At 47.6% G+C, this 25,153-nt stretch overlaps 1 pseudogene; it reads left to right on the forward strand.

The window, feature by feature from the left end:
• Positions 1-10,446: 10,446 nt before the first annotated feature.
• On the forward strand, positions 10,447-11,150 carry LOC123040679 (transcription factor WRKY19-like; annotated as a pseudogene).
• The last annotated feature ends 14,003 nt before the right edge of the window (positions 11,151-25,153 follow it).

Here is a 25,153-nt window from a genome sequence, read left to right on the forward strand (position 1 = left end):
TGTGATGTGATATGGCCAGAAGTTGTGATGAATGATGAATGATATATTGTGATGTATGAGATCATGTTCTTGTAATAGGAATCACGACTTGCATGTCGATGAGTATGACAACCGGCAGGAGCCATAGGAGTTGTCTTTATTTTTTTGTATGACCTACGTGTCATTGTAGAACGCCATGTAAATTACTTTACTTTATTGCTAAACGCGTTAGCCATAGAAGTAGAAGTAGTCGTTGGCGTGACAACTTCATGAAGACACAATGATGGAGATCATGATGATGGAGATCATGGTGTCATGCCGGTGACGAAGATGATCATGGAGCCCCGAAGATGGAGATCGAAGGAGCTATATGATATTGGCCATATCATGTCACTACTATATAATTGCATGTGATGTTTATTATGTTTTATGCATCTTGTTTACTTAGAATGGCGGTAGTAAATAAGATGATCCCTTATAATAATTTCAAGAAAGTGTTCCCCCTAACTGTGCACCGTTGCTAAAGTTCGTCATTTCGAAGCACCACGTGATGATCGGGTGTGATAGATCCTTACATTCACATACAACGGGTGTAAGACAGATTTACACATGCAGAACACTTAGGGTTAACTTGACGAGCCTAGCATGTACATACATGGCCTCAGAACACAAGAGACCGAAAGGTCGAACATGAGTCGTATGGAAGATATGATCAACATGGAGATGTTCACCGATGATGACTAGTCCGTCTCACGTGATGATCGGACACAGCCTAGTCGACTCGGATCGTGTAACACTTAGATGACTAGAGGGATGTCAAATCTGAGTGGGAGTTCATTCAATAATTTGATTAGATGACCTTAATTATCATGAACTTAGTCTAAAACTTTTGCAAAATATGTCTTGTAGATCAAATGGCCAACGCTCATGTCAACATGAACTTCAACGCGTTCCTAGAGAAAACCAAGTTGAAAGATGATGGTAGCAACTATTCGGACTGGGTCCGGAACCTGAGGATCATCCTCATAGCAGCCAAGAAAGCATATGTCCTAGATGAACCGCTAGGTGAAGCACCCATCCCAGAGAACCAAGACGTTATGAATGTTTGGCAGTCACGTGCTGATGATTACTCCCTCGTTCAGTGCGGCATGCTTTACAGCTTAGAACCGGGGCTCCAAAAGCATTTTGAGAAACACGGAGCATATGAGATGTTCGAGGAGCTGAAAATGGTTTTTCAAGCTCATGCCCGGGTCGAGAGATATGAAGTCTCCGACAAGTTCTATAGTTGTAAGATGGAGGAAAACAGTTCTGTCAGTGAGCACATACTCAAAATGTCTGGGTTGCACAACCGCCTGTCCCAGCTGGAGATCAACCTCCCGGACAAGGCGGTCATTGACAGAATCCTTCAGTCGCTCCCACCAAGCTACAAGAGCTTTCTGTTGAACTACAATATGCAGGGGATGGTGAAGACCATTCCTGAAGTATTTTCAATGCTGAAGTCAGCAGAGGTTGAAATCAAGAAAGAACATCAAGTGTTGATGGTCAATAAGACCACTAAGTTCAAGAAGGGCAAGGGTAAGAAGAACTTCAAGAAGGACGACAAAGATATTGCCGCGCCCGGTAAGCCAGTTGCCGGGAAGAAGTCAAAGAATGGACCCAAGCCTGAGACTGAGTGCTTTTATTACAAGGGGAAGGGTCACTGGAAGCGGAACTGCCCCAAATACTTAGCGGACAAGAAGGCCGGCAACACTAAAGGTATATTTGATATACATGTAATTGATGTGTACCTTACCAGTACTCGTAGTAACTCCTGGGTATTTGATACCGGTGTCGTTGCTCATATTTGTAACTCACAGCAGGAGCTGCGGAATAAGCGGAGACTGGCGAAGGACGAGGTGACGATGCGCGTCGGGAATGATTCCAAGGTCGATGTGATCGCCGTCGGCATGCTACCTCTACATTTACCCACGGGATTAGTTATGAACCTCAATAATTGTTATTTAGTGCCAAGTTTGAGCATGAACATTGTATCTGGATCTCGTTTAATACGAGATGGCTACTCATTTAAATCCGAGAATAATGGTTGTTCTATTTATATGAGAGATATGTTTTATGGTCATGCCCCAATGGTCAATGGTTTATTCTTAATGAATCTCGAACGTAATGTTACACATATTCATAGCGTGAATACCAAAAGATGTAAAGTTGATAACGATAGTCCCGCATACTTGTGGCACTGCCGCCTTGGTCACATTGGTGTCAAGCGCATGAAGAAGCTCCATGCTGATGGACTTTTAGAGTCTCTCGATTATGAATCATTTGACACATGCGAACCATGCCTCATGGGCAAAATGACCAAGACTCCGTTCTCCGGAACAATGGAGCGAGCAACCAACTTATTGGAAATCATACATACCGATGTGTGCGGTCCAATGAGCGTTGAGGCTCGCGGAGGATATCGTTATGTTCTCACTCTCACTAATGACTTGAGTAGATATGGGTATGTCTACTTAATGAAACACAAGTCTGAGACCTTTGAAAAGTTCAAGGAATTTCAGAATGAGGTAGAGAATCAACGTGACCGAAAGATAAAGTTCCTACGATCAGATCATGGAGGAGAATACTTAAGTCATGAATTTGGTACACACTTAAGAAAGTGTGGAATCGTTTCACAACTCACGCCGCCTGGAACACCTCAGCGTAACGGTGTGTCCGAACGTCGTAATCGCACTCTATTGGATATGGTGCGGTCTATGATGTCTCTTACCGATTTACCGCTATCATTTTGGGGATACGCTCTAGAGACAGCTACATTCACTTTAAATAGGGCACCGTCTAAATCCGTTGAGACGACACCGTATGAATTATGGTTTGGGAAGAAACCTAAGCTGTCGTTTCTAAAAGTTTGGGGATGCGATGCTTATGTCAAGAAATTACAACCTGAAAAGCTCGAACCCAAGTCGGAAAAATGTGTCTTCATAGGATACCCTAAGGAAACCATTGGGTATACCTTCTACTTAAGATCCGAGGGCAAGACCTTTGTTACCAAGAACGGATCCTTTCTGGAAAAAGAGTTTCTCTCGAAAGAAGTAAGTGGGAGGAAAGTAGAATTCGATGAAGTACTACCTCTTAAACCGGAAAGTAGTGCAGCTCAGGAAAATGTTCCTGTGGTGCCTACACCAACTAGAGAGGAAATTAATGATTATGATCAAGGTACTTCGGATCAAGTTGCTACTGAACCTCGTAGGTCCACAAGGACATGTTCCACACCAGAGTGGTATGGCAACCCTGTCCTGGAAATCATGTTGTTAGACAACGGTGAACCTTTGAACTATGAAGAAGCGATGGCGGGCCCAGATTCCAACAGATGGCTTGAAGCCATGCAATCCGAGATAGAATCCATGTATGAAAGCAAACTATGGACTTTGACAGACTTGCCCGATGATCGGCGAGCGATAGAAAACAAATGGATCTTTAAGAAGAAGACGGACGCGGATGGTAATATTACCATTTATAAAGCTCGACTTGTCGCTAAGGGTTATCGACAAGTTCAAGGGGTTGACTACGATGAGACTTTCTCTCCCGTAGCGAAGCTGAATTCCGTCCGAATCATGTTAGCAATTGCCGCATACTATGATTATGAGATATGGCAGATGGACGTCAAAACGGCATTCATTAACGGGAATCTTAAGGAAGAACTGTATATGATGCAGCCGGAGGGTTTTGTCGATCCTAAGAATGCTAGCAAAGTATGCAAGCTCCAGCGATCCATTTATGGGCTGGTGCAAGCATCTCGGAGTCGGAACATTCGCTTTGATGAGATGATCAAAGCGTTTGGGTTTATGCAGACTTATGGAGAAGCCTACGTTTACAAGAAAGTGAGTGGGAGCTCTGTAGCATTTCTCATATTATATGTAGATGACATACTTTTGATGGGAAATGATATAGAACTTTTGGACAACATTAAGGCCTACTTGAATAAGTGTTTTTCAATGAAGGACCTTGGAGAAGCTGCTTACATATTAGGCATCAAGATCTATAGGAATAGATCGAGACGCCTCATAGGTCTTTCACAAAGCACATACCTTGATAAGATTTTGAAGAAGTTCAAAATGGATCAGTCTAAGAAAGGGTTCTTGCCTGTATTGCAAGGTGTGAGATTGAGCTCAGCTCAATGCCCGACCACGGCAAAAGATAAAGAAGAGATGAGTGTCATCCCCTATGCTTCAGCCATAGGATCTATTATGTATGCCATGCTGTGTACCAGACCTGATGTAAACATTGCCGTAAGTTTGGTAGGAAGATACCAAAGTAATCCCGGCAAGGAACGCTGGACAGCGATCAAGAATATCCTGAAGTACCTGAAAAGGACAAAGGACATGTTTCTCGTTTATGGAGGTGACGAAGAGCTCGCCATAAAGGGTTACGTCGACGCTAGCTTCGACACAGATCTGGATGACTCTAAGTCACAAACCGGATACATGTATATGTTGAATGGTGGAGTAGTAAGCTGGTGCAGCTGCAAGCAGAGTGTCGTGGCGGGATCTACATGTGAAGCGGAGTACATGGCAGCCTCGGAGGCAGCACATGAAGCAATTTGGGTGAAGGAGTTCATCACCGACCTAGGAGTCATACCCAATGCGTCGGGGCTGATCAAACTCTTCTGTGACAACACTGGAGCTATTGCCCTTGCCAAGGAGCCTAGGTTTCACAAGAAGACCAGGCACATCAAGCGTCGCTTCAACTCCATCCGTGAAAATGTTCAAGATGGAGACATAGATATTTGCAAAGTACATACGGATCTGAATGTCGCAGATCCGTTGACTAAACCTCTCTCGCGAGCAAAACATGATCAACACCAGAACTCTATGGGTGTTCGATTCATCACAATGTAACTAGATTATTGACTCTAGTGCAAGTGGGAGATTGTTGGAAATATGCCCTAGAGGCAATAATAAAAGGATTATTATTATATTTCCTTGTTCATGATAATTGTCTTTATTCATGCTATAATTGTATTATTCGGAAATCGTAATACACGTGTGAATACACAGACCATAATATGTCCCTAGTAAGCCTCTAGTTGACTAGCTCGTTGATCAACACATAGTCATGGTTTCCTAACTATGGACATTAGATGTCGTTGACAACGGGATCACATCATTAGGAGAATGATGTGATGGACAAGACCCAATCCTAAGCATAGCACAAGATCGTGTAGTTCGTTTTGCTAGAGATTTTCCAATGTCAAGTATCTTTTCCTTAGACCATGAGATCGTGTAACTCCCGAATACCGTAGGAGTGCTTTGGGTGTACCAAACGTCACAACGTAACTGGGTGACTATAAAGGTGCACTACAGGTATCTCCGAAAGTGTCTGTTGGGTTGACACGGATCGAGACTGGGATTTATCACTCCGTATAACGGAGGGGTATCACTGGGCCCACTCGGTAGTGCATCATCATAATGAGCTCAAAGTGACCAAGTGTCTGGTCACGGGATCATGCATTACGGTACGAATAAAGTGACTTGCCGGTAACGAGACTGAATGAGGTATTGGGATACCGACGATCGAGTCTCGGGCAAGTAACATACGTCTGACAAAGGGAATAGTATACGGGGTTGCTTGAATCCTCAACATCGTGGTTCATCCGATGAGATCATCAAGGAGCATGTGGGAGCCAACATGGGTATCCAGATCCCGCTGTTGGTTATTGACCGGAGAGCCGTCTCGGTCATGTCTGCATGTCTCCCGAACCCGTAGGGTCTACACACTTAAGGTTTGGTGACGCTAGGGTTGTATGAATATGAGTATGCAGCAAACCGAATGTTGTTCGGAGTCCCGGATGAGATCCCGAACATCACGAGGAGTTCCAAAATGGTCCGGAGGTAAAGAAAACTATATAGGATGTGCTGTTTCGGCCATCGGGAAAGTTTCAGGGTCACCCGGTATTGTACCGGGACCACCGGAAGGGTCCCGGGGGTCCACCGGGTGGGGCCACCTATCCCGGAGGGCCCCGTGGGCTGAAGTGGGAGGGGAACCAGCCCGTAGTGGGCTGGTGCACCCCCCCTTGGGGCCCCCTGCGCCTAGGGTTGGAAACCCTAGGTGGGGGGCGCGCACCACTTGCCTTGGGGGGCACTCCACCCCCCTGGCCGCCGCCCCCTTGGGAGATTGGATCTCCCAGGGCCGGCGCCCCCCATGGGGGCCTATATAAAGGAGGGCAAGGGGGAGGGCAGCCGCACCCTTGTGTCTTGGCGCCTCCCTCCCCTGCTACACCTCGTCCTCCTCCCGCAGCAGCTTGGCGAAGCCCTGCCGGAGTTCTGCTGCCTTGAGTCCCGCAGCAGCTCATCGAACCTTAAGTGTGTAGACCCTACGGTTTCGGGAGACATGTAGACATGACCGAGACGTTCTCCGGTCAATAACCAGCAACGGGATCTGGATACCCATGTTGGCTCTCACATGTTCCACGATGATCTCATCGGATGAACCACGATGTCAATGACTCAATCGATCCCGTATACAATTCCCTTTGTCTAACGGTATTGTACTTGCCCGAGATTTGATCGTCGGTATACCGATACCTTGTTCAATCTCGTTACCGGCAAGTCTCTTTACTCGTTGCATAACACATCATCCCGTGATCAACCCCTTGGTCACATTGTGCACATTATGATGATGTCCTACTGAGTGGGCCCAGAGATACCTCTCCGTCACACGGAGTGACAAATCCCAGTCTCGATTCGTGCCAACCCAACAGACACTTTCGGAGATACATGTAGTGCACCTTTATAGCCACCCAGTTACGTTGTGACGTTTGGTACACCCAAAGCATTCCTACAGTATCCGGGAGTTGCACAATCTCATGGTCTAAGGAAATGATACTTGACATTAGAAAAGCTTTAGCATACGAACTACACGATCCTTGTGCTAGGCTTAGGATTGGGTCTTGTCCATCACATCATTCTCCTAATGATGTGATCCCGTTATCAATGACATCCAATGTTCATGGTCAGGAAACCGTAACCATCTATTGATCAACGAGCTAGTCAATCAGAGGCTTACTAGGGACATGGTGTTGTCTATGTATCCACACATGTATCTGAGTTTCCTATCAATACAATTATAGTATGGATAATAAACGATTATCATGAACAAGGAAATATAATAATAACTAATTTATTATTGCCTCTAGGGCATATTTCCAACAGTTCTCCCCTTTGGCCTGAAGCTCAGTCCCCTCGGATTTCCCCACGCAGGGCGTAGGGCCTCCTCAATGGTGTTAACATGAAAAGACTTTCGAAACAAAACCTTCCCTATGAGTGCGTAGGGTTCTTCAATTCTTTCCTCCTCCTCCTCATCAATGATCAGCTTCTTCTTCTCCTTCTCTGTCAGATCCAGTCTGTCCATCATCTGCTCCACCGTCTCCGCTTCCTTCGGCTTCCCCTTCCCTTCTCCCATGGCGCTTGACTCCGCCATCAGTTCGCCCAGCCTCCCCGATCTCCTTACCCGCAGCACCGCAAGGGTGGGAAAGGACGCCAGGTCCCCCCTTGATCACCCCGAGCAAACCTGCTGCAAAGATCCGGCGATCGGAGAGCAGAATAGCCGGCGATCGCAAAACCCTAATCCTTCGCCACCGAGATCCGCCCTGCCACTCGAAACCCTAATCCTTCGCCCAGCCTCCCCGATCTCCTTTGCCGCCGCCCTCGGGAGGGGTGGGGGCAAAGCGGGCAAAAACAGAGGAAGAGGATAAGGGCAGAGGCTGCAGGCTTGGCGCGAGGGGTGTTTCCGGTTTTTTGAGTGAGAATGGGGACGAAGTCTGTGGCTGTGAGGTCGTTTCTACAATGTCGCCGCTAGAACCTGCGAGCGTAGGCAACGCGACAACTTCGATTGACCATGCTGCTTTGCTGGATGTATTTCCATGTGACACATGCGGCGATCCTGAGGGCGCATTTTTTTATAATAGCACCGCAGGTCCTACAACTTGTCATCTATGTGATGATTTGGTTCAAATTGCAAGTAGATTATTTGGTCCTAGAACTGAGTTAATCGCACAGAAGTATCACAATTGAGGCATTCACATGCAGGTTGGTATCAAGATTGCTAATTTTTGCATGTCAGTATCAAGATTGTACCAGGCCATTACAAATAGTTCAAAACTGCGTATAAACACGTATTGACGGTGTATCTACGGGCGGGCCTGCCTGTCAGGTGTCTACATGGCATGTTACTTTGCAGAAAATCCCCTTGCATTATATGTATTCATATGAATGCCCATTATTCGGGGGAAAATGTGTTCGCATGTTTCCAGAGGGTTAGTTTGAAAGAACGCGCGACTTCTCGGACGAGGGCGCCGCGCCCCTACGACCACGCCATAAGGCTGCTCATGTTAGATTTTTTTGAGGGGAAAACCAAGTTTATTCAGTAAATTCCACATGAAGTCGGATACATCTCTGGTCATGAGGAGCGCCAAACCAGACGTGGCAACCTGGACCTCTCGAGAGGGAGAACTTGGCTAAACTATGTGCTTCATAATTCACAGCACGACTCTCAAAAGAAAAAAATACAATGAAAGAAAGACGCTCTAAGGTTTATTTCCGCGACAATCGCTCCATACTTCCCGTGAGACTTCCTGTTGATATCTGAAACGACTTGTTGACAGTCTGATGCGATAACAAAATTCTGAATGCCCATATCTTCCGCAAGGGCTAATGCCTCCCGGCAAGCGATAGCTTTAAGTGTTAGATGGCAGGCGAAATTTCTTTTATACTGACATAGACACGCTGGGCCGGCAGTTGGGCCTATCAACGCTGCTTGCGCTGAGTTACTCATTATTTTTAATGATGATATTAATACATTTCTTTTACGATTACATATTAGTATTATTAATTGTAAAGCACCAGACTAGAAGACACGCACGGCCCAAAATTTATGTGTCTTCACTCAGGACTACAAGCATGCACAATCATTGCGTATCCTCATTGTTATTACATTATTCAAATACACAACTATTGAAAAAATTATATGCCTAACACACAGTTTTTTTAGTTACTCGCATATTGATTGTGTTTTTTAAAATTCTCAGTTATTTCAAAAGTTGACAACATGTATTAAAAATAATTGTGTAATCATAATAGATTATGGAAATTTTCCCGCAAAAAAAAAGATTTTGGAAATGCATTGAAACTGTTCAACTTTTATTAAAAAAATCAACATGTTTCTTGAAATGCGACAATAATTTTACACAACAGGTTTTTAATACATCTGAACATTTTTTGAAATACACATCTAGAAAAAAAATCATCATGTATTAAGAAAATGTTCACCATAAATTAGAAAAAGCTCACCGCGCATTATGTAAAATGCTCATCATATCTTAAGAAATTTTTCAACGTATATTACCAAAAGTTCATTATATTAAAGAAATGTTCACCGTTTGTAAAGAAAAGTTCATTGTGAATTAGAATATTCACTATGCACAAAAAAATGTTCATGGGTATTTGAAAACATGTTCATCATATATTGAGACCTATCTTAAAAAAATGTTCTAAGTATGTTAAAATCCAGGAGAAAAACCAACCAGTGAATAAAAAAAAAAAAAAGGAAGAAATACCTAAAATAAGCCAAAACCAGAAACAAAACTAAATCATACTAAGAGAATCGAAACGAAAAGAAACCCGGGCATTCCTCAAAAAAAAACCTGGGCAATGAGAACCCCAGCACGCGTTAAAGGTGAAACCAAAAAAAAATCGCAGGCTTCGCTTAGCCCAACCGCCGCCCCAACGTATCGGGGCTAATATAAAATATGTTTCGCTTGCTTTCGAACAAGAACCGCGCTGTGGCGTGGTGGCTACTCAGATCCTGCTGGCCTGTTTTTTTGTTTATTTGTCCAGTTCAATCGAAATTTTCAAATGAGTCCGCGGAAATTTGCTAACGAAAAAAAGTCTCTCTCAGGAGCCTTTTCTCCTGAAATTTTCAAATGAGTCCGCGGAAATTTGCTAACGAAAAAAAATCTCTCTCAGGAGCCTTTTCTCCTGCAAAATAATGGACATTTATGTGATTATGCATAAACTAAGGGAGTTTCCTGCAAAAAAATGCCACGTCGGCACCTGACTGGCGGGCCCCAACGGTCAGATACACTGTCAATACACGTTTACACGCAGTTTAGATCTTTTTGCAACGTCCTGGCACAATCGTGGTACTGACATGCAAAAATTAGCAATCTTGGTACCAATCTGCATGTGATGCCCCAATTGTGGTACTTATGTGCAATTAACTCCCTAGAACTTGTCATGGAGGTGCAACTTTAGTCCTAGGCCAATCATCAGCCGCCAAGTGGAGCCAGCATGGATGGGCTGGTCAGGGCTGGACCTTTTGCACTTACCCCCTACCGTTTCTCGAATTCAGGTGATATCTCCTTCCACAGCGACGCTAGTCACTGATCGACTGACTAGACTTGGTGTGCCGGGCATGGAGGACACGACGGCGGTGCTGGCGACGGAGCTGGACAGGCTGCTGGCCATGGCGAGGGAGCTACAGGCGCGGGTCGACCGTGACCAGGGCGCACCGGGCGCCGCCAGGGAGCTCTGCGCCGAGCTGGCCGCGTCCGTCGACCGTGCCGTGTGCCTCGCCCGTAGCAGCCCACGCGGAGGCAATGTCGGGAGCAGGGCGCGCGTGAACGACCAGCTGAGAAGCGGCAGGAAGGTGGCGGCGGTGAGGGTGCAGGTCCGGGTGGCGTCGATGCAGGACCTGGGCCCGCTCGAAGCGGGCTCAGCTGGCGGAAGTATGACCAGAAGGACCTCCTCGGCGCCGCGTACCCGCGGGCCTATTTCCGGTGCACGCACCGGCACATGCAGACCTGCGAGGCTACCAAGCAGGTGCAGTGCGCCGCCGCCGACCCGCTGCTCTTCGACGTCGTGTACCACGGCGCGCACACCTGCGCCCAGGCCACCACGCTCCTGGCCGGCACAGATCAGCAGCCGCCTGCTTCCTTCGGCCAGGAACAACAGAACTCGCCGGCTGTGGCGCCGGTAGGGATTCAGTGGCCGGCAGAGCCCGTCGCCCCGCCCTCGTTCCCCTCCTCGCTGGCGAGCTCCTGGTGCCAGCTTACCGGTGGCTACGACTATGCTGCCGGCAGCGGCCTCGGGGTTGACATGGAGTTCCACCAGCTGTAAGTGCATGTCCTAGTTTTTCTGAATAGAGGTTCAGAACCTGTAGGTGCAGCGGCCACTATCGTACTGTATTCGCACTAATATTTAGATTCAGACTCGTGATCATTTATCACAATGGAAGCTATATCTATATATAGTACCATCACTGGTAGTGCTTATATATTGGCCAAGATCCCCAAATTTATCAACTAAAACTCTGAACTACAGCAGCTCCTCAACTCCAATATATTATGGATCAACGCATGCACAAAACCAATCTGTGCAGTTTATTAAGTAGCAGCAGGCACTACCGGACTCGCGGCCTATGCTGACGGTGAAAGGATCGATATAGTTGACTAGAGGGGGGGGGGTTGAATAGGCAACTAACAATTTTTAGCTTTTCTTTACCAAATTCAACTTTGCATCAAAGTAGGTTGTCTAGATATGCAACTAGGTGAACAACCTATATGATGCAACAACAACAAGCACACAAACAAGCAAGGGATATAACACAAGTAAGCTAGCAAAAGTAAAGGTGCGAGATAACCAAGAGTGGAGCCGGTGGAGACGAGGATGTGTTACCGAAGTTCCTTCCTTTTGAGGGGAAGTATGTCTCCGTTAGAGCGGTGTGGAGGCACAATGCTCCCCAAGAAGCCACTAGGGCCACTGTATTCTCCTCACGCCCTCACACAATGCGAGATGCCGTGAATCCATTATTGGTGCCCTTGAAGGCGGCGACCGAACCTTTACAAATAAGGTTGGGGCAATCTCCACAACTTAATTGGAGGCTCCCAACGACATCATGAAGCTTCACCACAATGCATTATGGCTCCGAGGTGACCTCAACCGTCTAGGGTGCTCAAACACCCAAGAGTAATAAGATCCGCTAGGGATTAGTGGGGGAATTAAATATCTCTTGGTGGAAGTGTAGATCAGGGCCTTCTCAACCAATCCAGAGCAAATCAACAAGTTTGATTGGCTAGGGAGAGAGATCGGGCGAAAATGGAGCTTGGAGCAACAATGGAGCTTAGAGATGGAAGAGGTAGTCAACTAGAGGTAGGAGACACCCCTTTTATAGCTATGGAACAGATCCAACCGTTATCCACATATCCAGCCCGCGACATGCGGTACTACCGCTCCAGGAACGCGGTACTACCGCAAGGCCACGCGGTACTACCGTGAGGGACCATGGTACTTCTGCGGCAGCAGCAAAGACTAGAACATGCCTGACTAAGAGCAGTACTTCCGCGAGCGTGGTACTACCGCTCCCCCTTGCGGTACTACCGCAAGGCAGGAAAGTCCAAGCCTACAAAGGGCGTGGATGAATAAAAAAACATCCGTGCCTACTTCCGCTGGAAAAGAAACAATGCAACAGTCCGACACGGTACTACCGCTGGGGAGGGGTACTACCGCATGGCAGCTGAAACAGGCCGCGCGCGGTACTACCGCGCAATGACTGCGGTACTACCGCGGAGGCGCGGATGTAAAAAATTACATCCGCCCCTACTACCACGAAGCAGCGACACTTGGAAGGCCGAGCGCGGTACTACCGTGCATGAGGTGCGGTACTACCGCAGAGACGCGAATGTAAAAAATTAGATCCGCCCCTACTACCGCGAAGCAGCGGCACTTGGCCTGGGAGCCACGGTACTACAGCTCCAGAGGAGCGGTACTACCGCGCCGTGGCACGGTACTACCGCAAGTGCCTGCGGTACTACCGCTCCTGGGAGCAGAACTACTGCAAGCTCACCAGCATCAGCCAAGTACTGCCCCTTAGCTTGCATGCAGAAAAGAGTCTTCATCTTGTCCTTCAGCTTCTTGGCCCACGAGGGCTCAGAGGAACTATGGGAAGACCTAGCAGCACGGTCCTCAGCAACATCCTGTGCTCCAGCCTCCTCCTCATCAACAACCCTCCTAGCAGCAGACGCCTCAGCACGAGTAGTAGTGTTGGCCCAGTTGGGCTTGACACGGAGACTGATGGGATCATGTCGAATCCAGTCTGGAGCTAGCAAGGAACTCATCACCAGGGTACATCTTCTCCCAAGTCTTGGAGATCAACAGAAACAGATATGGTCCATAGATAGGCACCTTGCGGTTGAACACCACAAACCGAAGCTCACACCACATGATGTGTGAGACATCAAGTGGCTGAGTCTGAGACACACGAGCCTCCTCGCATAGGAGCATCATATCCACCATATAGGCATGAACCTTGTCCTTGTCGCCAATGCGAGGGAACAGAGAGTTGCGGAAGATGTGATACATGATATCCAGAAAAGAGTTGAGCACCCATGCCGACTTGCCATTGGGAAGCACCTTCTCAACATAGAATGGCTGAATCTTGTCCTTGTTAGCAGACTCAGAATTGGCATGGGGGCGAACACCCACGGGAGTGTCGAGCCCGTCATCAGGAACCTGGAGCAGATCCATGAACTCCTTCCAGGTAGCAGTCAACTTACGACCATTGGTCATCCAGGTCATCCTCCGCTCCTCCCCAGGGTGAAAGTAAACTGAGGCAAAGAACTGACAGATAGGCTCATGGTCATAGTGAAGGTGGAAAGAGATCACATGTTCAATACCAAACTGCTCCACCAAGTCCAGAGCTTCTCCATAGTACTCACGAAACTTGTCCTTCCCCAGGTGATGCATGTCTATCCACTTGACATCAACGTAGGTATTTTGCTTGTTCTTGATGACATCCAGATAGGTGAGAGTCTGCTGCTCGGTCCAAAACAGTTCACTACCTCTGACAGTAGCACGAGGATTCACATACGGGTTGATCTGCCTAAGACGGATGAACTCAGATTGGAGTATCTCGTCCATGCCCTTAGCGGGTTCCTTGTGCTTGCTAGCGGTGGTCTTGACATGGCGCTTGGGGGCAGTGGAGCCCTCTGGTGCTTCACCTTGATTGCGCAGACGCTTGGAGCCAGTGTCACGACTGGGATTGGAACGGCGAGAGCCACCACCTGAGACACAAAGCGCAAAACACCCACGACAAGCAAAAAAAGGATCAATGCAAAGACCACGGAAAAGCACAAGAAACACATAGAAACTATACGTGGTAGTTGCCATGAGATAGATTGGACCCAACGGTAGTACTGTCGGATGCTGCAATACTAAAACTTTAGTACCTCTCCTAGTCGCGGTAGTACCGTGTGAGGTCACGGTAGTACCGGGGTTGGGAGTGGTAGTAAGATCCTAGTGCCGCAGCGCGTGCGGTAGTACCGCGCCGGACGGGCGGTAGTACCGGACAAGCGGTAGTATTGGACAAGCGGTAGTACCGTACATGTGGCGCGGTAGTACCGCACCGCGTCAGATCTGAACCAAAGTTTGAATCTAAAAGAAACCGCGAAACCATGGCGGTACTACGGTTGATCAAATCTAGCACAGGACAACATATCAAGTATAATCCCTACACAATACTACTCTCCTACATCCTACTCTTGCATAGATTTAGCCTAAAATCTCAAGAACACATGTATCTGCCCCAAAAACATAGAGGCAAAGAAAACAACCAAAAAGAGAGGGATTTGGGGAAGGACCTTGTTCCATGGCAAGAGCACGTGGTGGGGAACGATCCCATCGGACGGAATTACAGGAGAGCAGCCGGAGGCGGAGATCCGGCGATGGACTCCGGCCCCGTTCTTGAGCGAGGGAGAGAGAGAGAGAGAGACGAAAAGGGGGAAATGACGAATGGGTATGGGGGAGTTAGAACTCCCCCTGCCCATCCTTATCCCCACGCATCTGCGACGGCGCGGTAGTACCGCACATCATCGCGGTAGTACCGCTTGGGCTGAAGTACCGCACCAAAGCGGTAGTACCGCTTTCCCAGGCAGCAGTAAAAAATTACTACCACGCTGGGGTGGTAGTACCGTTCTCTCCACAAGCGGTAGTACCGTGGCAGGCCGCGGTAGTACCGTGAGCTCAAGAAAAACACACGAAAAAGAGGTCTTCGCAAGGAAACTTTGAGCACAAGAGACACCACAAGAACACGCACAACACAAAGGCAGAAAGTCAACAAGTAGCAACCACGCGACACTACCTCTCAAAAGAGAGGGCGGTGGCCGGAGCCACCTATGTTTGAGTCAGTTGGTATGGCAGCGCGAAGAATTATCCTTGGGCCCATGACCAAAACTCATCTTTGAAGCACAAGTACCATAAAAAATGGCTAATGTGAAAGAGTTGATCGATTTATGCATAATGGGGGGAGGGAGAGTTCATTGAGAGAACAACACTCCCCCTATGTCCATGCCTACACCTAAACTAGACAACAAGTTGAGTGTGGTGGGAGGTGCAAGGGTTCAGTCACATTGCTTGAATCAATGATATTTAGCTCATGCCTTAACTCGCGAAATCTTGCTTCATCCAAGGGCTTCGTGAAAATATCTGCATGGTTATCATGAGTGTTGACATACTTGAGCTCGATCTCCCCTCGCCTAATGTGATCCCGGATGAAGTGATATCGAATCTCAATATGCTTCGTCTTGAAATGTTGCACCAGGTTGAGAGAAATCTTGATGGCACTTTCATTATCACACCAAAGAGGCACTTTGTCACAAATGACACCGTACTCCTTTAAAGTTTGCCTCATCCATAGGAGTTGTGCACAACAACTACCGGCCGCCACATATTCCGCTTCGGTGGACGAGAGAGACACACAACTTTGCTTCTTGGAAGACCAACTCACCAAAGAGCAACCAAGAAATTGGCACCCTCCGGAAGTGGACTTCCTATCCACTTTGTCTCCCACCCAATCGGAATCCGTATATCCTTCAAGCTTGAAGTTTTCCCCTCTTGGGTACCATAAGCCAAAGTTTGGGGTATGAGCCAAATATCGAAAGATTCGCTTGACCGCCACATAGTGGCTTTCCTTTGGTGTGGCTTGAAACCGTGCACATATTCCCAGACTCAACATGATGTCCGGTCTAGATGCACAAAGGTAAAGCAAGGAGACAATCATGGAGCGATATACCTTTTGATCCACCGCTTTACCATTGGGATCAATGTCAAGTTGGAACTTGGTAGGCATTGGAGTAGAAGCCGGCTTGACATCACTTAGCTTGAATCTTGTTAGCATGTCTTGAGTGTATTTGGCTTGGTTGATGAAGGTACCTTCTCTTCTTTGTTTGATATCAAAACCAAGGAAGAACTTCAACTCTCCCATCTAAGACACCTTGAACTTAGAGGTCATGAGAGCGGCAAATTCCTCATTGAAAGCTTTGTTAGGGGAACCAAAGATAATATCATCAACATATAGTTGGCATACAAACAACTCCCCTTTGACCTTCTTAGTAAAAAGAGTGGGATCGATTTGCCCAACCTCAAATCCACGATCTTGTAACAACTCGGTAAGGTGGTCATACCACGCACGTGGGGCTTGTTTAAGGCCATAGAGTGCCTTATCGAGTTGATACACATGATCCGGGAAGTAGGGATCCTCGAACCCAGGGGGTTGCTTGACATAAACCAACTCATTAATAGGACCATTAAGAAAAGCACTTTTCACATCCATTTGTTGTAACTTAAAGTTGTGATGGGAAGCATAAGCAATCAACAAACGAATGGATTCAAGGCGAGCAACGGGAGCAAAGGTTTCACCGTAGTCGATACCCTCGACTTGGGAGTAGCCTTGTGCTACCAATCTTGCCTTGTTGCGAATGATGTTCCCATGAGCATCTTGCTTGTTCTTGAAAATCCACTTGGTTCCAATGACATTGTGGTTCCCCGACGGCCTTGGCACCAATATCCACACCTTGTTGTACTCGAAGTTGTTGAGTTCTTCATGCATGGCATTGAGCCAATCCGGATCTTCGAGCGCCTCATAGACCTTTTGGGGTTCAACACAAGAGACAAACGCGTGATGTTCACAATAGTTTGCTAATTGTCTACGAGTGCTTACCCCCTTTCTTAGGCTTCCAACCACATTCTCCATGAGCTGACCTTTGGTGGTGAGCTTGGAAGAAATCTTCACGGCACGACGCTCTAATTCCTCCTCGGATGTGGAAGGAGGAGGGTTAACTTGATTATCTTGTGCGTCGTCTTGAGCTTGTTCTTGATCTTGAACTTGCTCGAGGGGGAGAACTTGACCTTGGGCATCATTTGGTGGTTCACCACCATCTTGAGGTTGATCTTGCCCCTGTTCTTGTTCAGGAGGTTGAGGGCCTTCACTTTGTTCTTCAGAAGCGTGTGGGTCTTGGGGAGGTGATGGCTCCACTTGAGTGGAGCATTCTCCTTCTCCTTCGGCCACAAGGGGTTCCTCAATGGGTAGACTATGACCAATACCCATTCTTCTTATGGCTTGGGGAGGAATTTCATCACCTACATCACAAGTACCACTTTGCTCCACTTGGGAGCCGTTATTTTTGCCAAACTCCATGTTACACGTCTCCTCAATGTGTCTGGTGGACTTGTTGAGGACACGGTATGCATGAGAGTTTGTAGCATAACCAACAAATATGCCCTCATAAGCTCTAGCCTCAAATTTAGACAAACGAACACCTTTCTTGAGAATGAAACACTTACACCCGAACACCCGGAAGTACTTGATATTGGGCTTGTTACCGGTGAGTATTTCATAAGGAGTCTTGTTCAAGCCTTTGTGGAGATAGAGCCGATTGGATGCATGGCATGCTGTGTTGATGGCTTCGGCCCAAAAGTTGTATGGAGACTTGAACTCCGCCATCATGGTCCTTGCCACATCCATCAACGTCCGGTTCTTCCTCTCCGCGACACCATTTTGTTGAGGGGTATATGGAGCAGCATATTGATGCTTGATCCCCTCATCACTAAGAAACTCATCCAAGGTGTAGTTCTTGAACTCGGTGTCGTTGTCACTTCTTATTGTCAAGATCTTTGCATCATGTAGCTTCATTTGCAAAGTCGATGACGGTTTGTTGAGTCTCACTCTTCCTCTTGAAGAAGTATACCCAAGTGTATCTTGAATAATCATCCACAATCACCAAGCAATACTTTCTACCTCCAAGACTATCAAAGGATGGAGGCCCAAATAGATCCATGTGAAGGAGCTCTAGGGGTCTCTTCGAGTAGATGATAGTCGTGGGAGGGTGAGCCGTTTCATGAAGCTTCCCTTTGATACAAGCACTAGAAGCATGATCTTTGGCAAAACTAACATTTGTTAGTCCACGGACATGGTCCCCCTTAAGGAGACTTTGCAAAGATCTCATATTGACGTGGGCTAAACGGCGATGCCAAAGCCATCCCACATCAACTTTAGCCATTAGGCATGTCGCGGTCTTAGTGGGTTGCTCCGAAAAGTTAATCACATAAAGACCATTCTCGACATGCCCAACAAAGGCTACTTTAAGAGTCTTGCTCCACAAGAGGGCCACAGTATCAATATCAAAGAAAGTGGCAAAGCCCATGAGTGCAAGTTGATGAACGGAAAGAAGATTGAATGCAAGGGACTCAACAAGCATGACTTTCTCGATCGTTAGATCCTGAGAAATGACAACCTTGCCAAGACCCAATACCTTAGAATACGAGGCATCACCCCACTCGACATTGGTGGGCATAGAAGGAATCTTGTGCACGTCCACCACCAAGTCCTTGCTCCCGGTCATATGATTTTTTGCCCCACTATCGAGCAACCATGATCCCCCACCGGAAGCAAACACCTACAAGAGATCAATGCTTGGTTTTAGGTACCCATTTAGTAATGGGTCCTTTGATGTTAGTAACAAGGGTCTTAGGAACCCAAATAGACCATTCAATGTACTCATAAGGAGAACCAACAAATTTAGCATAAACATGCCCATCACTAGCACGACACAACACATATGAAGGAGTAAAGTCGCCGGCTTTGTTGGAGGAGATGGTTTTGCCCTTTTTGACATCAACACCCTTCACATTTTCCTTCTTCTCCTTAGGAGCACCCTCTCCCTCTTTCACAAAGGATTGCTTGAGAGGAGGAGGTCGTTTGGTCTTGTCGTTCTTCTTCTTGTTCTTGGACTTGGGTGCGAACCCAATTCCCTTCTTGGCCACAACTTCCTTTTGATTGCTCAAAAGGTCGTTGAGGTTCTTCTCACCTTGCATGCACGTCACAAGGCCTTTCTCAAGTTGATACTTCAACTTGGAATTCTCCTCCACAAGATGCACATGCTCACAACACGGGTTAGTAGCATATGCATTATCACCTAATACCATATGAGGAAAAGTGGCCTTTTCCTTGGTTAGCTTAACTTGGAGTTGAGCACGAGACTCCTTGAGGTTAGCGTGAGCACCCTTCAAGATCTTGTGGGCCTTGTCAAGTACATCAAACTCCTCCTTGAGTCTAGCATGATCAAACCCAAGTTTAGCCTTCTCGGAAGTTAACACACGAGACACAACAAGAGCATGATCAAGATCTTTCTTTAACTTAGCATGGTCATCGTTGTGTGACTCCTCAAGAGTCAAACGATGCCCACACTCTTTCTCAAGAGCATTAGAGAGATCCGATATCTCATCGGCATAGTCACGACTATGACCTTCCATCTTAGAGATGGTTTCTTCGTGAGCCTCGATCATGTCATTGGCTTCACCAAGTTGTTCCAAGAGAGCAACAAAGTGCTTCTTGGATTTGCCCTTGAGTTTACTCATAAAAGACTCAAACTCATTCAACTCTTCATTAGCCCCCTCACTTTCATCAATGCAACCCGTCAAATAAGGATTAGTAATGATGGTGGTTTTGATGTTGGGGGTTACCTTCTTAGTGGCTTTAGCCATGAGGCACTTGGCGGTGATGTTCTTGTTGGGTGAATCAAAGAGAGACACCCGGGGAGTGGTAGCAATGGCAACGGAGGCCATGACCGTTGCTTCTCCATTTTCATCATCATTGTCATACTCATGGTATTCTTCTTGAACCACCAACCCACAAGTAGGAGTCTTCTTGGTGAAGTTGTTCTTGTTGGGGAAGGACTTGGCTTTGTCTTTTTGGATGAACTTGCCATCATTGTCTTCCCGCTTCTCGTAAGGACAATCCGCAACGAAATGGCTCACATTGCCACAGTTGAAACAAGTTATAACTCGTTGCTTGCCCTTGAAGCCACTTGAGTTGTTCTTGTTGAAGTTGGGTCTTGAGTTCTTCTTGCTCCAAAATTGCCTTGAAGCAAGAGCCATGTGCTCATGATAATCATATTTTGTGTCTTCGGGGTTGCTCTCCTCATCTTCCTCTTCTTCCTCTTCTTCCACAATAACCTTGGCCTTCAAGGCAAGGTTGGGCTTCTTTGCCCTTTGAGAACGGAGCACCGCATTGCCGGCGGTCTTGTCCAAGATGCTCATTGCAACGAAATCATCCAACACTTCACTTGAGGTCATGGAGTGGAAGTCCGGTCTTTGACGAATGACGGAGGACATGGCCTTGTTGTAGGGCATCATGGCCTTGAGGAACTTGCGCTTGATCCAATTGTCATCCGTGCCCTTGCTCCCATGATCTTGGAGTGAGACCGCGAGTTTGGTCACTCTTCGAAAGAGCTCATGAGGTTCTTCGTCTTCTTTCATTGCAAACTCATCGGCTTCATCTTGCACCACTTCATAGTTGGAGCATTGAATGCTAGAACTTCCTCTATAGAGAGACACAACGCATTGCCATGCGTCTTTGGCCATGGCATGGGGTCGAAGATGAGGGAGATCTCCGGGAAGGATTGCATCTTGGATGATGAAGAGAGCACTCTCATTGAATTGATTATCCAGCACTTCTCTCGGGGTGAAGTTGCTTCGGTCATGTGGGTAGAAACCTTCTTCAATGATTCTCCAAAGATTAGTATTCACATGATTTAAATGACGCTTGAAGCGATACACCCAAGAATCAAAATCCTCATTTTTCACAATCTTAGGAGGACGACCGGCATGATTTAAATGAGTAGAGGGAATCGGTCCTCCATAAGTTGGAGGTTACACATGGGAAAAGATGCCGGTGCCATTTCTACCACTAGTAGAAGGACCCTTCTCACTATTAGCTTCCCCCTTGTCGGAGTTAGCATCCGTCACCTTGTTAGTGGGATCACCCACTTTCAACGGTGAGCTAGGTAGTTTAAGTCCTTCTAAGATTTTATTAAACATGCTTTCTACCGTGGTTGTCATGGAGGTTTTCAATGTGTCCAAGGCCACATTGAATTCCTCACGGGACACCATGGTTTCCCCATCACCCGTAGACGAGATCGGATTCACACCGGAGTGCTCCTCCTCCCCATGGTCTACGGGGTCAACCATACTCTTCGGATGGCAAAGTCCTTAATAAAGATATGAGGCTCTGTTACCAATTGAAAGGATCGATATAGTTGACTAGAGGGGGGGGTGAATAGGCAACTAACAATTTTTAGCTTTTCTTTACCAAATTCAACTTTGCATCAAAGTAGGTTGTCTAGATATGCAACTAGGTGAACAACCTATATGATACAACAACAACAAGCACACAAACAAGCAAGGGATATAACACAAGTAAGCTAGCAAAAGTAAAGGTGCGAGATAACCAAGAGTGGAGCCGGTGGAGACGAGGATGTGTTACCGAAGTTCCTTCCTTTTGAGGGGAAGTACGTCTCCGTTAGAGCGGTGTGGAGGCACAATGCTCCCCAAGAAGCCACTAGGGCCACCGTGTTCTCCTCACGCCCTCACACAATGCGAGATGCCGTGAATCCACTATTGGTGCCCTTGAAGGCGGCGACCGAACCTTTACAAACAAGGTTGGGGCAATCTCCACAACTTAATTGGAGGCTCCCAACGACACCACGAAGCTTCACCACAATGGACTATGGCTCCGAGGTGACCTCAACCATCTAGGGTGCTCAAACACCCAAGAGTAACAAGATCCGCTAGGGATTAGTGGGGGAATCAAATATCTCTTGGTGGAAGTGTAGATCGGGGCCTTCTCAACCAATCCAGAGCAAATCAACAAGTTTGATTGGCTAGGGAGAGAGATCGGGCGAAAATGGAGCTTGGAGCAACAATGGAGCTTAGAGATGGAAGAGGTAGTCAACTAGAGGTAGGAGACACCCCTTTTATAGCTATGGAACAGATCCAACCGTTATCCACATATCCAGCCCGCGACATGCGGTACTACCGCTCCAGGAACGCGGTACTACCACAAGGCCACACGGTACTGCCGTGAGGGACCACGATACTTCCGCGGCAGCAGCAGAGACTAGAACATGCCTGACTAAGAGCAGTACTCCGCGAGCGTGGTACTACCGCTCCCCCTTGCGGTACTACCACAAGGCAAGAAAGTCATAGCCTACGAAGGGTGCGGATGAATAAAAAAACATCCATGCCTACTTCCGCTGGAAAAGAAATAGTGCAACAGTCCGACACGGTACTACCGCTGGGGAGCGGTATTACCGCATGGCAGCTGAAACAGGCCGTGCGCGATACTACCGCGCAAGGACTATGGTACTACCGCGGAGGTGCGGATGTAAAAAATTACATCCGCCCCTACTACCGCGAAGCAGCGGCACTTGGCGGGCCGAGCGCGGTACTACCGCACATGAGGTGCGGTACTACCTCGGAGGCGCGGATGTAAAAAATTGCATCCGCCCCTACTACCGCGAAGCAGCGACACTTGGCCTGGGAGCCACGGTACTACAGCTCCAGAGGAGCGGTACTACCGTGGGCTCCCGTGGTACTGCCGCGCCGTGGCACGGTACTACCCCAGGTGCCTGATGTACTACCGCTCGTGGGAGCAGTACTACCGCAAGCTCAGCAGCATTAGCCAGGACAAACGTATAGAGGATAGACGGGGAATGCTCCAAAGTGCAAGGGAAAGGTGGAGACAATGAAGGAAACGTGTACGTGATGATTCCACTTGAACCTTTCCGACGCGGACCCCCTCTTAATAGTACGACTCTCCTACGATTCAAATCCACCAAAAAGAAACGTAGAACAACGCCGTCTTCAATAGTCTTCGAGGGGCACCGAGCCGTCTTGTGCCTAGCGATGAAGCGTCTGAGAAACTCAAGGCACACGATTAGTCCGCAAAAGCATGGCCATCAATCACCAAAACATCTTAGGGATAAATATGCCCTTACAGACGGCCTTGGGCCGTCGGCATAGGCCATATCCCATCGGCGTAGATCTATGCCTACGGCTGCCGCCGGCATAGCCCCGTCGGCATAGATCACGTAAGCGTAGATGTGTCAGACCGTCGGCATAGTATAGCCGTCGGCATAGGTGCCTATGCCGACGGACGAGGGCCAACCGTCGGCAGTGTTTTTCGCCTGACGGCAACGGACGGCGCCGTCAAAAGCGCAGACGACTCACGGAACGACACATGGCAGAGGTATGCCGACGGCAAAGCCGTCGGCATATCTCTGCCACGTGTCATTCCCTGGTTCCTCCTGGCAGCAGGGCTATGCCTACGGCAAAGCCGTCGGCATAGATTTTCATCTATGCCGACGACTTTGCCGTAGGCATAGCCCTGCCACGTGTCATGCCCTGGGAAGCCCTGGGCTCGTCTATGCCGACGGCTTTGCCATAGGCATAGTTTTTACCCCCTGTTTTCTCTTTTTCAATTCATTTAACAGCATTTCAAAGCAGAATAATATGAGATTATGCAAAAATATGACAGTTCATCATCTAAACATACTGAAGTTCATCATCATCATTTAAACATACTCAAGTTCATCATTTAAAGATCATCACCGGTGAAAGTTCATGAACATAAATAGTGCAAGACATGGAACATGAAAGGTATGGCACGATGGCCACATGCACGGGTATCATCATCGACATCAAGCAAGACCGCTGCCGCCAAGACCACCTCCGCCAAAACCACCACCGCCAACACCACCTCCGCCAAAACCACCACCGCCAAGACCACCTCCACCAAAACCACCTCCGCGACCACCAACACTCTGTCAGATCGTAGTGACTGGGGTCGACATAGCAGGAGTCGAGCCACCGGTTCCCTACATGTTTGAGAGAAGATTCTAATGGTAAATATGATATGATAGTGTTGAATGAACGGGAACTAGTTAAGGCAAATGAACTAACCGGACTATCACTGCCTAGTGCCACCCATTCATCGAACGTGGGCATGTGTGGGGGTTCTCCCGCAGGTGGTGGTGGGGGTCCAATTTGTGCTGGCTCCATGCGGTTAGTCCAAGACGCCAACATAGCCTGGATGTTAGTTAAACAAGCAAACTAGAAGGTCAGAAGGAATGAAAGTGCAAATTTTAGCTTGGGTTTAAGAGGGCAAAACTAACCGTCATCGCTTGACGGTTATAATCATTGTTTGCCTTCACTCGTTGTAGTGCTCCCGCACCTCAAGATTCCTATGCTCGACAAAGGCCTTATATGCCTACAAAATTTAGGTTGCTTCTAAGTGAGCGATGCTGAAAATAAACTGAGAATGCTAGAGAGAAAGAAGATAAAGGGGAAGTACTTACAGCATGCTGGTGGGCTAAGAGAGTAAGCCTTTGCATCTCTGAAGAAGAGAGTAAGCAGAGCAGCGACCTCGCCGCTTTCCGTACTCTCTAACTGGCTCAGGTTGGTAGCCCGAAGCCGTGTGTACGAGATCGAAGGAGTGATCAAGCCATCGAAACACGGATACCGGCCATGTGACTTCCCCTGGATGGCCACCACCGCCGTTTCGTCGATCTGAGACTGCACGACCTCAGGAACAGGAACATCCGGATGCAACTTATGATAGTTCTGAGTGTAAGACTCCAGGTGTTGCTCAGTATTGCCATAGTACTGGCTCTCGTCGTCCTTGCGATCACTCCGCTCGCGGGCCAGCTTCCACGACTCCATGTCTGAGAGTGGGCTCTTCAACTTGTCCTCCTGCAATGTCAAATAGAAGTTAGCCATACATAAGAACATGACGATAAAGAAGAACAAAAATGCATCATGCATATAGATAAACCTTCATGGCCTTGATGCCCCAGTAGTTCCCGTTTCCTTAGCCGTGTGTCCCATCTCTTCCATGGTTAGCCTGGGCCTTGACGCTCTTGGCAGCAAACTCTGCATCGTCGCTGATCCACCTATCCACCAAACTCGCCCATCCGTCATGCCTTCCATAGCACCAACAAGGAACAACCTAT

Source organism: Triticum aestivum, chromosome 2B, assembly GCF_018294505.1.
Source record: "Triticum aestivum cultivar Chinese Spring chromosome 2B, IWGSC CS RefSeq v2.1, whole genome shotgun sequence".
Classification (NCBI taxonomy): domain Eukaryota; kingdom Viridiplantae; phylum Streptophyta; class Magnoliopsida; order Poales; family Poaceae; genus Triticum; species Triticum aestivum.